Below are 10,646 nucleotides of genomic sequence, written 5' to 3'. Positions count from 1 at the left end.
TTTTTTTTTTTAAAGATTTTATTTATTTATTTGAGACAGAGAGAATGAGAGACAGAGAGCATGAGAGGGAGGAGGGTCAGAGGGAGAAGCAGACTCCCTGCCGAGCAGGGAGCCCGATGCGGGACTCGATCCCGGGACTCCAGGATCATGACCTGAGCCGAAGGCAGTCGCTCAACCAACTGAGCCACCCAGGCGCCCACCACTTGTTTGTCTTAATAAGACCTTCTCCTTTGAGACTAGTTATCAGATTCAGCCTTTATTCCTAGAGTGAAATAAAGATTCACTGAAATTTTAACAAGTTATCATTTGTTCACTAACAATGAAAACAGGAGGCTTTATTTCAAACGAATTGTTAGCATCAACAATAGAAAGATAAGTAAATTCTAATTAATGCACTAGTTACCATCTTTACCATCCATATTAGCCTGAGTTGGGTCTTTACCCTTGAGATACTTATCAGACTAGTTTTGCATATTTTACCACAAGGCTTTTGATAGTACTCATTTAAAAATCACCACTTCTTGAATGAATGAACCTATTATTCTTATCTAGATGGAACATTCTCAAAAAGATGTTGGGAGCTCTAAATCATATCGCCTCTTCCTCCATCTAAATAGAATTAAACCTTGTACTGCAATGATCAGGAAAAGGATACCAGTACATGAGTTTCTTACTTTTTTTTTTTAAATATAGCACATATTAGGAGATACAGACTATCATCTGAATCTTAACATGACCAAGGGGGTCAAAACAGTGCTGGGATGTGTGTGAGGAGACTTGAGTTCCAGGCTGGACTCTGCCACTGTTTGATTTCACACAGATGCTTTTTGGCCTCCATTTTCTGACTTGTTTTCAAAGAGATAGATTGGTATAAATGACTACTTGGTTCCCTCACAGTTAAAGCCCATGATTCTGTGCTTTAATTTGCTATCTATGAGGTGATTTTGTTCCCTCAATTTGTTCATGCTCCTTCCTTGCATCCCATTGAGTGTCCTTAACATCCAGGTGATGGAACACATTGACCACTATTCTGGAAAATGGTCCCAGACGAGGAAATTTTCCCTAATACTAATGATTTCTAGGAATATGGGACTCTTCTGCATCCCACTACCAGGAAGGACATACATAAAAGGAAAATAGGTATATTTTACAGACTACTAGACAAATGTCTGAAATTATTCTGTCTACCTAGAAAGCATCTTACCTTCTTTCCTCTTTGCTATATGAGTTGAGACAGTCTGGTTGATCTGCTTCCATTCCTTTGACTTTACAATTGTTTAGGAAAACACAAAATAGTATTAGTAATTGGTTAACATTAAATAACAAAGAAGGAGAGGCTTAAACACCTGTATCTTCGCAACCCCCTCAACCCTCATCGCCAACAAAAAACTATAGAGAAATAAAAAGAGCAAGCACTACGGTGAACCTCTGCCCCTACAGCATGCATACAAAATATACCATAGCCTGTCAGATTATTTCCATATTTTTCTTAGCTGTAAGTCACAAGTCATTTTGATACAAATAATACTTGTGAATAAACTGTATAAAATACTCACCAAGCTACATCGAAACTGTCCGTGGAAGTGACAACTTGCTGTCATGAATGATGAAATATCCCTTGCATAAAAGGCAATTGTGTTGATTGTAGAAAATGAAATGAGCTTTCTTAGGTTTCTTCCTTATGTGATGATGGTTTTTAAACAGGAAATCTCCTATACAGTGATGTTAGGCCATATATTTCATTTCAATTTTCATTTACAATAGTTATTGGTGTGGGAAAAAATATTTTAATCAGTTTCTGCATGAAGGTCAGATAAAACTGTGAACAAAAGTAATTTCTTTATGATAATATCAAAACAGAAGCAATGCTACACTTAAATTATGAAGCATGTTTCTCTTATCTGCAATACAATTGTGTGTATGACTTAATAGAATCTGAGAGTATCTCTTATTTATGCTATTGGTAAGCTTAAGAAATTATCTTCCCTTCGAGGCCTGAAGTTCTGATATTGGCTAAGAATGAGACCACATAATATTATGTCATGGGTATAAACTAAGTTATTTTTAACTGGGAATTATTTCAGGTCTTTGGGGTTTTGTTTAATAAACTGAAGTTGTATTGACATTTTTTTTGGTGCCTTAGAAGACATCATATGATTTTTTAAAAATGCCCCAGTGTGTGTGAGTGTGTGTTTTGTGTGTGTGTGTGTATGTGTGTGAATTATTTGAGGTTAACACAGTGGGGCAGAAGTATTCATAATAAAAATGTTATTTTATCTGGTTTTTGACTGTAAAAAGACACCCATTTAGTAGATACACACAAACACATGCATCCTGAATTGTTGCCTGAACACATCTTCCTGTTCCCAACCTCTGCCAACACAGGTCTTATCAGTTGCTTGCAAATGGAAATCTGAGACTGTCTACTCCCAGAGGATAGAAAATTGATTATGGTTGTAAGTGCAGACTACTGACTAAAAACCTTCAGGAACACAGCGTGGAGCTAGGTGATGTACGTTGATAGTTTAATACGTACACACACACTTTCACATTCCCCAATACCCTTTCCAACATTTTAAGAAGTTCCACTAATTAGGCTGCACAGTAAAGCACAAAAAGAGTTCAAAGTTGCCCAGGAAGTCACAGAAATTGTGTTACTTTCAAGAATTTAACCTAGGAGACTTTTACTCCACTTCATTCTTACACTGTAACCACAAGGCATTTGCCCAGACCCTCAAATTCTTCTCCATATCTTTATGAAGCTATATATGCTTCAGAGGTAAGAAACATTGCCAATTCCATTTTTGGAGTCTCCTTTTGAAGCACTATAATTACTTATTTTACTAGTGGGAATGCTGGGGAAAAATAACATTTAATCTTTTGTGAACATTTCTAGAGAGAAAAGAATATTTTAAATGTTTTCTAGCTACTGAAACATAATGTGGCAATCAAGCAACTCCTGTCTCCCTATGATATCTAAAAGTGAATCAGAGACTAATTTCAGATAGGTTCTGTGAATCACATTGGTCAAAAGAAAAGATTATCTAGTAATGTGGGCAAAGCATTAGCTGCCCTTAATATCTAGTTGAAATCCCTAAAAAGCAGAATTATTGTCTTTTATCATCTGTAGGGCTGTTGACATTGAAAAATTATAATGGTGACTATATATATATATATATATCTTTATAATATTATATCATCAGGCCTCTGGGCCACTCCACTTTAAAGCTTCTTAATCTTCTTTGACCAAACAATTTAAAAAGGAATTGGTAGCATTCTGGCATCTGGTGTCCTGTAGAAACATTTTAAAGCATTTTCAACTTGCCTTTGAGAATCAAATAAAATGATTAAAAAAAACATATTGGGGATGCTTCCATATCTTGGCTATTATAAATAATACTTCAATAAATATAGGGGTGCATATATCTTTTCAAATTAATGTTTTAGTTTTCTATGGGTAAATACCCAGTAGTGGAATTATGGGATCATATGACAATTCTATTTTTTTTTTTTAAAGATTTTAGTCATTTATTTGACAGAGAGGGAGAGCAGGAGAGCACAGGCAGGGGGAATGGCAGAGGGAGAGGGAGAAGCAGGCTCCCCACTGAGCAGGGAGCCCGATGTGGGGTTCAATCCCAGAACCTTGGGATCATGACCTGAGCCGAAGGCAGTCGCTTAACCAACTGAGCCACCCAGGCATCCCGACAATTCTATTTTTAATTTTTTGAGGAGTGTCCATACTGTTTTCTACAGTGGCTGCACCAATTTTCATTCCTACCAACAGGGCATGAGGGTTTCTTTTTCTCCACATCATTGACAACATTTGTTATTTCTTGTCTTTATTTTAGCCATTCTGACAGGTGTAAAGTAGTATCTCATGTGGTTTTGATTTGCATTTTGCTGATGATGAGTGATGTTGGGCATCGTTTTATGTGTCTGTTGGCCAACTCTATGTCATCTTTGGAAAAATGTCTATTTGGGTCCTCTACCTATTTTTTTAATGTTTCAAGTTTTTATTTAAATTCTAGTTAGTTAACATATAGTCTAATATTAGTTTTAGGAGTAGAATTTAGTGATTCATCACTTACATATAATACCCAGTTTTGATCACAACACGTGCCCTCCTTTATACCCATCACCCATTTAGCCCATGCCCCTGCCTCCCCTCCCCTCCATCAACCCTCAGCTTGTTCTCTATAGTTAAGTCTCTTTTATGGTTTGCCTCCCCCTCTTTATATTTCTTTCTCCTATGTTCATCTGTTCTGTTTCTTAAATTCCACATAGGAGTGAAATCATATAGTATTTGTCTTTCTTTGACTGACTTATTTCGCTTAGCATTATACACTCTAGCTCCATCCATGTCATTGCAAATGTCAAGATCCCATTATTTTTTATGTCTGAGTAATATTCCAGTGTGTGTGTGTGTGTGTGTGTGTGTGTACACCACTTCCTCTTTCATTTATCAGTTGATGGACATTTGGGTTCTTTCATAATTTGGCTATTGTTGATAATGCAGCTATAAGCATCAAGGTGCATGTGCCCCTTCAAATCCTTCAGGTAAATACCTAGTAGTGCAATTGCTGGATCATAGGGTAGTTCTGTTTTTACCATTCTGAGGAAACTCCACACTGTTTTCCAGAGTGGCTGCACCAGTTTGCATTCCCACCAACAGTGTAAGAGGGTTCCCCTTTCTCTGCTCCTTATCAACACCTGTCATTTCTTGTGCTGTTAATTTTAGCCATTCTGACAGATGTGAGGAGGTATCTCATTGTAGTTTTGATTTATATTTCCCTGATGATGAGTGATATTGAGCATCTTCTCATATGTCTGTTAACTATCTGTATGTCTTCTTTGGAAAAATGTCTATTCGTATCTTCTGCCCATTTCTTGACTGGATTTTTTTGTTTTTTTGGGTATTGAGTTTTATTAAGTCCTTTATAGATTTTGGATAGTAACCCTTTATCAGATATGTCATTTGCAAATATATTCTTCCATTCTGAAGGTTGCCTTTTAGTTTTGTTGATGGTTTCCTTTGCTGAGCAGAAGCTTTTTTATTTTGATGAAGTCCCAGTAGTTCATTTTTGCTTTTGTTTCCCTTGGCCCCTGGTAACGTGTCTAGTAAGAAGTTCCTGTGGCTAATATCAAAAAAGTTGTTGCCTGTGTTCTTCTCTAGGATTTGGATGGTTTCCTGTCCATGTGTGCCCATTTTTTAAATTGGATTTTTTTTTTTTTTGGTGTTGAGTTGTATAAGTTCTTTATATATTTTGAATATTAACCCCTTATTGGATATATCATTGGCATATATCTTCTCCCATTCAGTAGGTTGTCTTTTAGTTCTGTTGATGGTTCCTTTTTCTGTGGAAATATTTTATTTTGGTATAGTCCCAATAGTTTAATTTTGCTCTTGTTTCCTTTGCCAGAGGAGACCTATCTAGAAAAATGTTTCTACAGCCGATGTCAAGGAAATTACTGCCTATGCTTTCTTCTGGGAATTTTATGGTTTCAGGTCTCACATTTAGGTCTTTGATCCATTTTTAGTTTATTTTTGTGTGTGGTATAAGAAAGTGGTCCAATTTTGTTCTTTTGCATGTAGCTGCCCAGTTTTCCTAGTATCATTTATTGAAGAGACTATCTTTTCTCCCATTGTATATTCTTGCATTCTTTGTTGTTTGTCAATTAATGACCATAAAAGTATGGGTTATTTCTGGGTTTTCTCTTCTGTTCCATTGTTCTGTGTCTATTTTTTGTGCCTGTACCATAATGTTTTGACTACTACAGCTTTGTAGTATATCTTGAAATCTGTTACTGTGATATCTCCAGCTTTTTTCTTCTTTTTCAAGATTTTTCTGACTATTCGGGGACTTTTGTGCTTCCCTACAGGATTAGGATTATTTGTTCTAGTTCTGTGAAAAATGCTGTTGGTACTTTGATTAGGATTACATAAAATCTATAGATTGCTTTGGGTAGTATAAACATTTTAACAATATTTGTTTTTCCAATCCATGAGCATGCAAGATCTGTCCATTTGTTTGTCATCTTCAATTTCTTTCTTTAGTGTTTTGTAGTTTTCAAAGTACAGATCTTTCATCTCCTTGGAATTTTATTCCTAGGTATTTTATTATTTTTTGGTACAATTATAAGTAGGATTTTCTTTCTCTCTCTGCTACTTCATTATTCATGTATAGAAATACAATAGATTTCTTTATATCAATTTTATATCTTGTAACTTTACTGAATTCATTTATCTGTTCTAATAGTTTTTTGATGGAGTCTTTAGGGTTTTCTATATATGGTATCATGTCATCTGTAAATAGCAAAACTTTTACTTCTTACTTACGAATTTGGATACCTTTTATTTCTTTTTGTGGTCTGATTGCTGTGGCTAGGACTTCCCGTACTATGTTGAATAAAAGTGGTAAGAGTGAACATCCTTATATTGTTCCTGACCTTAGGAGAAAAGCTCTCAGTTTTTCACCATTGAGTATGATATTAGCTGTGGATTTTTCATATATGGCCTTTATTATGTTGAGGTATGTTCCCTCTAAACTTACTTTGTTGAGAGTTTTTATCATGAATATAAGTTGTAATTTGTCAAATGCTTTTTCTGCATCTATTGAGATGATCATATGATTTTTATCCTTTCCCTTATTGATATGATGTAGTGCATTGATAGATTAGCAAATATTGAATCACCTTTGTGCCCCTGGAATAAATCCCACTTGATTGTGGTGAATGATTTTTTTGATGCATTGTTGGATTTGGTTTGCTAATATTTTGTTGAGGATTTTTGCATCTATGTTCATTAGAAATATTGGCCTGTAGTTTTATTTTTTGTAATGTTGTCATCTGATTTTGGTATCAGGGTAATGCTGGACTCATAGAATGAATTTTGAAGCTTTCCTTCTTCTATTTTTTGGAATAGTTTAAGAAGGATGAGTATTAACTTTTCTTTAAATGTTTGGTAGAATTCACCTGTGAAGTCTTCTGGTCCTAGACTTTGGTTTGTTGGGAGTTTTTTGACTAAAGTAGTCCAAGTGTCCATTGATAGATGAGTGGATAAAGAAGATGTGGTGTGTGTGTGTGTGTGTATGTATGTATGTGTGTATATATACATATATATATAAAATTAAATATTTTTCAACCATAAAAAAGAATGAAATCTTGCCATTTGCAACAACATGGATGGAATTAGAGAGGATAATGCTAAGTGAAATAAGCCAGTCAGAGAAAGACAAATACCATAAAATTTCACTCATACGTGGAATTTAAGAAACAAATGAACAAACAAAAAATAGACAAACAAAAACTAGATGTTTAATTGCAGAGAACAAACTGGTGATTGCCAGAGGAGAGGTGCGGGGGTATGGGTGAGTTAGATAAAGGGGAGTAAGAGTACACTTACCTTGATGAGCACTGAGAAATGCATAGAATTGTTGAATCACTATATTGTACACCTGAAACTAATGTAACACTGTATGTTAATTATACCTCAATAAAAAAGAAAAATGTATTGGGGAGAATCCAGTACTAGGAAGAGAACTTCCACTTAGAAAACATGGATTTCATCAATAAGCAGTTCTGTAACCTTGAGAAAGTCCACTAGAAATTTGAACCTCAATGTCTTTTTCCATAAAGTTGAGGAATTAAAACTGTATGAGCTATTGTGATAGCCTCCTAATTGATCTGTCTGCTTCTGGATTCAGTCTCATCTTCCATTTTGCATTCTTATTGCCAAAAATAACACCAAACCTGACTAATCCCTTCTAATGTTTCTTACAATTTCCACACCATAGTTCTTTCCCCTCTAGCTTTACCACCTACCCACTCCCATATTATGCTCCTGCTATACCAAATGATTTAAAATTTTCTGAGTATAGCATGCTTTCTTACTCTTTTATGCATCTGAACGTATGCTATTTCCCCTACATGGATGCCCCATCAGCCAAATCTTCCACCCCAGTATTTCCAGTAAATTTCCATCAGTTTTCAAACCCTAGCTCAGATGGGTGCTTCCTAATGAAATGTTTTCTTTCTACCACTGATCCCATTCCCATCTCTGGGCTATATTTGTGCTTCCCCCCCATTTCTATTATTGTACTTATCACAATTTGTTGTAATGGATTTGTTTCTTATCTGTCTCCTCTTTGGTGTTAAGAAATGGCTCATGCTTGTTTTCTTGCCTGCATTTCTTCCACAAATACAGAAGACTTACTCTTGTCAGGCACTGTTCTAGGCCTAGAGAGATACAGCAGTGAACAAAACAGACAAGAATATCTGTCTTTCTGGAGCTTCCATATCTTAGTCATGTATCCCTAGAACCTAGCACAGAGACTAGCATTTAGTATGTGAGCAAGAAATAGTTGTTGGCTTGAAGTCAAGAAACTATTATGGCTAAATTTGAAACTTTCATATCTTCCTCTCCCTTACTGCTCACACTGTGTGTATCATATTCTACTTGTACATGTATTAATGTTTAGTTCTAATAATTATTTCTTATTTTCCTAATTTTGTATACTTTTGTCTCCATCAGTGGTGTGTATCAAACACCATTGTGTATCATACAACTTCTGAAAGTGCTATGATGTCTTGGTTGCCTTGTTTAGACCTAGCACACTGAAAGAAGTGCTCTTTCATTCATTCATTTAATCAATAAATATTTATTGAGCACCTGCTATTACTAGGCACTATGAAAGACACTGAGTATAAAATGTCAAATAAGACAGATGTATTTCTGCTTTCCTGGAGCTTACAGTCTAGTAATAAAGATAAGCAGTAAACAAGTATATAAATATAACAGTGTATGATAATTGCTATGGAGAAAATGAACAGGGGCCTGTGATAATGATTGGAGGAGTGACCAACTGAAGTAGAATGGTTCAAAAAGTCTTCTCTGAAAAGGTGATTTAGCTTGAAACTTATAGGATGAAAAATAGTTGACTATGTAAAGTGTTGGGGGACTAAGCATTCAGGGAAGAAGGGACAGAATGTGCCAAGCTCTTGAGGTGGCAAAGAGCACCTTGAGAAAAGGGCAGTGTAGCTGGACTTTAGAGAGTGAGGATAGAGGTAATTAAATTAGAGAAGTAGCAGAAGGCAAGATAATGCAGGGTCTTACATGCCATGCTAAGGCACTTGGAGTGTATCCAGAGGAAACAAAGAGCCATTGAAAAATTTTGAGCAGCAGTGGTCCAGGAGAAAGACGGTAGTGGCCTTAGCTAGTGTGATTCCGGGGGAGATGAAAAGAAATATCAGATTGGGGAATTTTGTAAATCACATTAGTTAGACTTACAGTTGGATTTAATGTGGGAATGGGAAGGGGGAGTCAGCAATGATGCCAAGGTTCTGGCTGGCTGGAGATGTCATGTGTTGAGATAGGGATGACACAGGGTGTAGGAGACAAGTTGGATGGATGAGAAATGCATTTTAATGATGATGATGATGATCATGAAGGTGGTGGTGGACTTACCATAGTTGGAGGAAAGATGAAACAGGAAATATGGCAACTTTCAGTGATTTTCTTTAGCCTGCTGAAGGAAGTCCAAAATATTTCAAATATTTCCACTTTGCAAGTCATCTTGATTCTACTAGTGACAAAGTTACAGGTTCAGCTAATGCTACTATGGTTTATTGCCTAGATTCATAATGGAAGGAAATGCTAAATTTCCAACAGAATTGAGTGAAAATAATGGTACAGTTTTTTTCCATCCAAGTTAATACATACAGGCTTAGAATCCCTGGCTGGGAAGTTGTAACCAAGTAATACAGAGATTAGTGAGGATGTAGTAAAGATAGGAGCCGAGTTTGAGATACTAGGCAGGGGAGCAAAATTAAGTGAGGCAGACAGGAGACCTCAGTATTTGGTACCACTATTGTAAATAATTAGAAGTTGGGGACCAAAACATTTATTCCTCCATTGTCAGGCTTTTAATTAGTTTAGCTGTTATGCCTCTGAGTGTACCTGAGTGGGCTTGTCTGCACACCCTTGTTATCATCCCCTCCTCTTGCATCCAGGCTTTTTCAGAGGTTAGCTTTTGAGAAGATGAGATTGTCACTATTTTGTGGCTATGAGGAAGGAGCAATTTCCAGGATGGAGAGAGACATTGTAGGATGAGGGACTAGCATGTTCAGTAATGAGAGAGTCAGAAAACAGGCTAGTATTGAAAACAGTAAGTTCAGAGTAGCTGAGGCTGTCAGGTGGGTGAGTGGAGAAGCTGGAGAGGTGGGTTAACCTAAATTATAGAGGACCGTCCAACTGCATATAGGAATTTGGATTTCATGATAGAACTCACAGCCAGAGGATAAGGTTGTGATGAAGAAAGAGAGACATGGTAAAGTGTATTTTTTATGAAAATAAATCTGCAGGCAAAATGAAAAATGGATTGAAAAAAGGCAGGCTATTTCTGAGGTTACTTTGAAGGTTCTAGCTTTGGAGTTCAGGTGAATAGAAACACCTTTAACAGAGGTACCAATCATGAGAGGCACAGCAAGTGTTTGGGAGACTTTTATTTATTATGTTATGTTAATCACCATACATTACATCATTAGTTTTTGATGTAGTGTTCCATGATTCATTGTTTGCATATAACACCCAATGCTCCATTCAGTATGTGCCCTCTTTAATACCCATCAGCAGGCTAACCCCTCCCCGG

This window comes from Leptonychotes weddellii, chromosome X (assembly GCF_054177405.1).
Source record: "Leptonychotes weddellii isolate Sample4059 chromosome X, ASM5417740v2, whole genome shotgun sequence".
NCBI classification, from domain to species: Eukaryota; Metazoa; Chordata; class Mammalia; order Carnivora; family Phocidae; genus Leptonychotes; species Leptonychotes weddellii.
Note: the sequence above shows the minus strand (reverse complement) of the source record.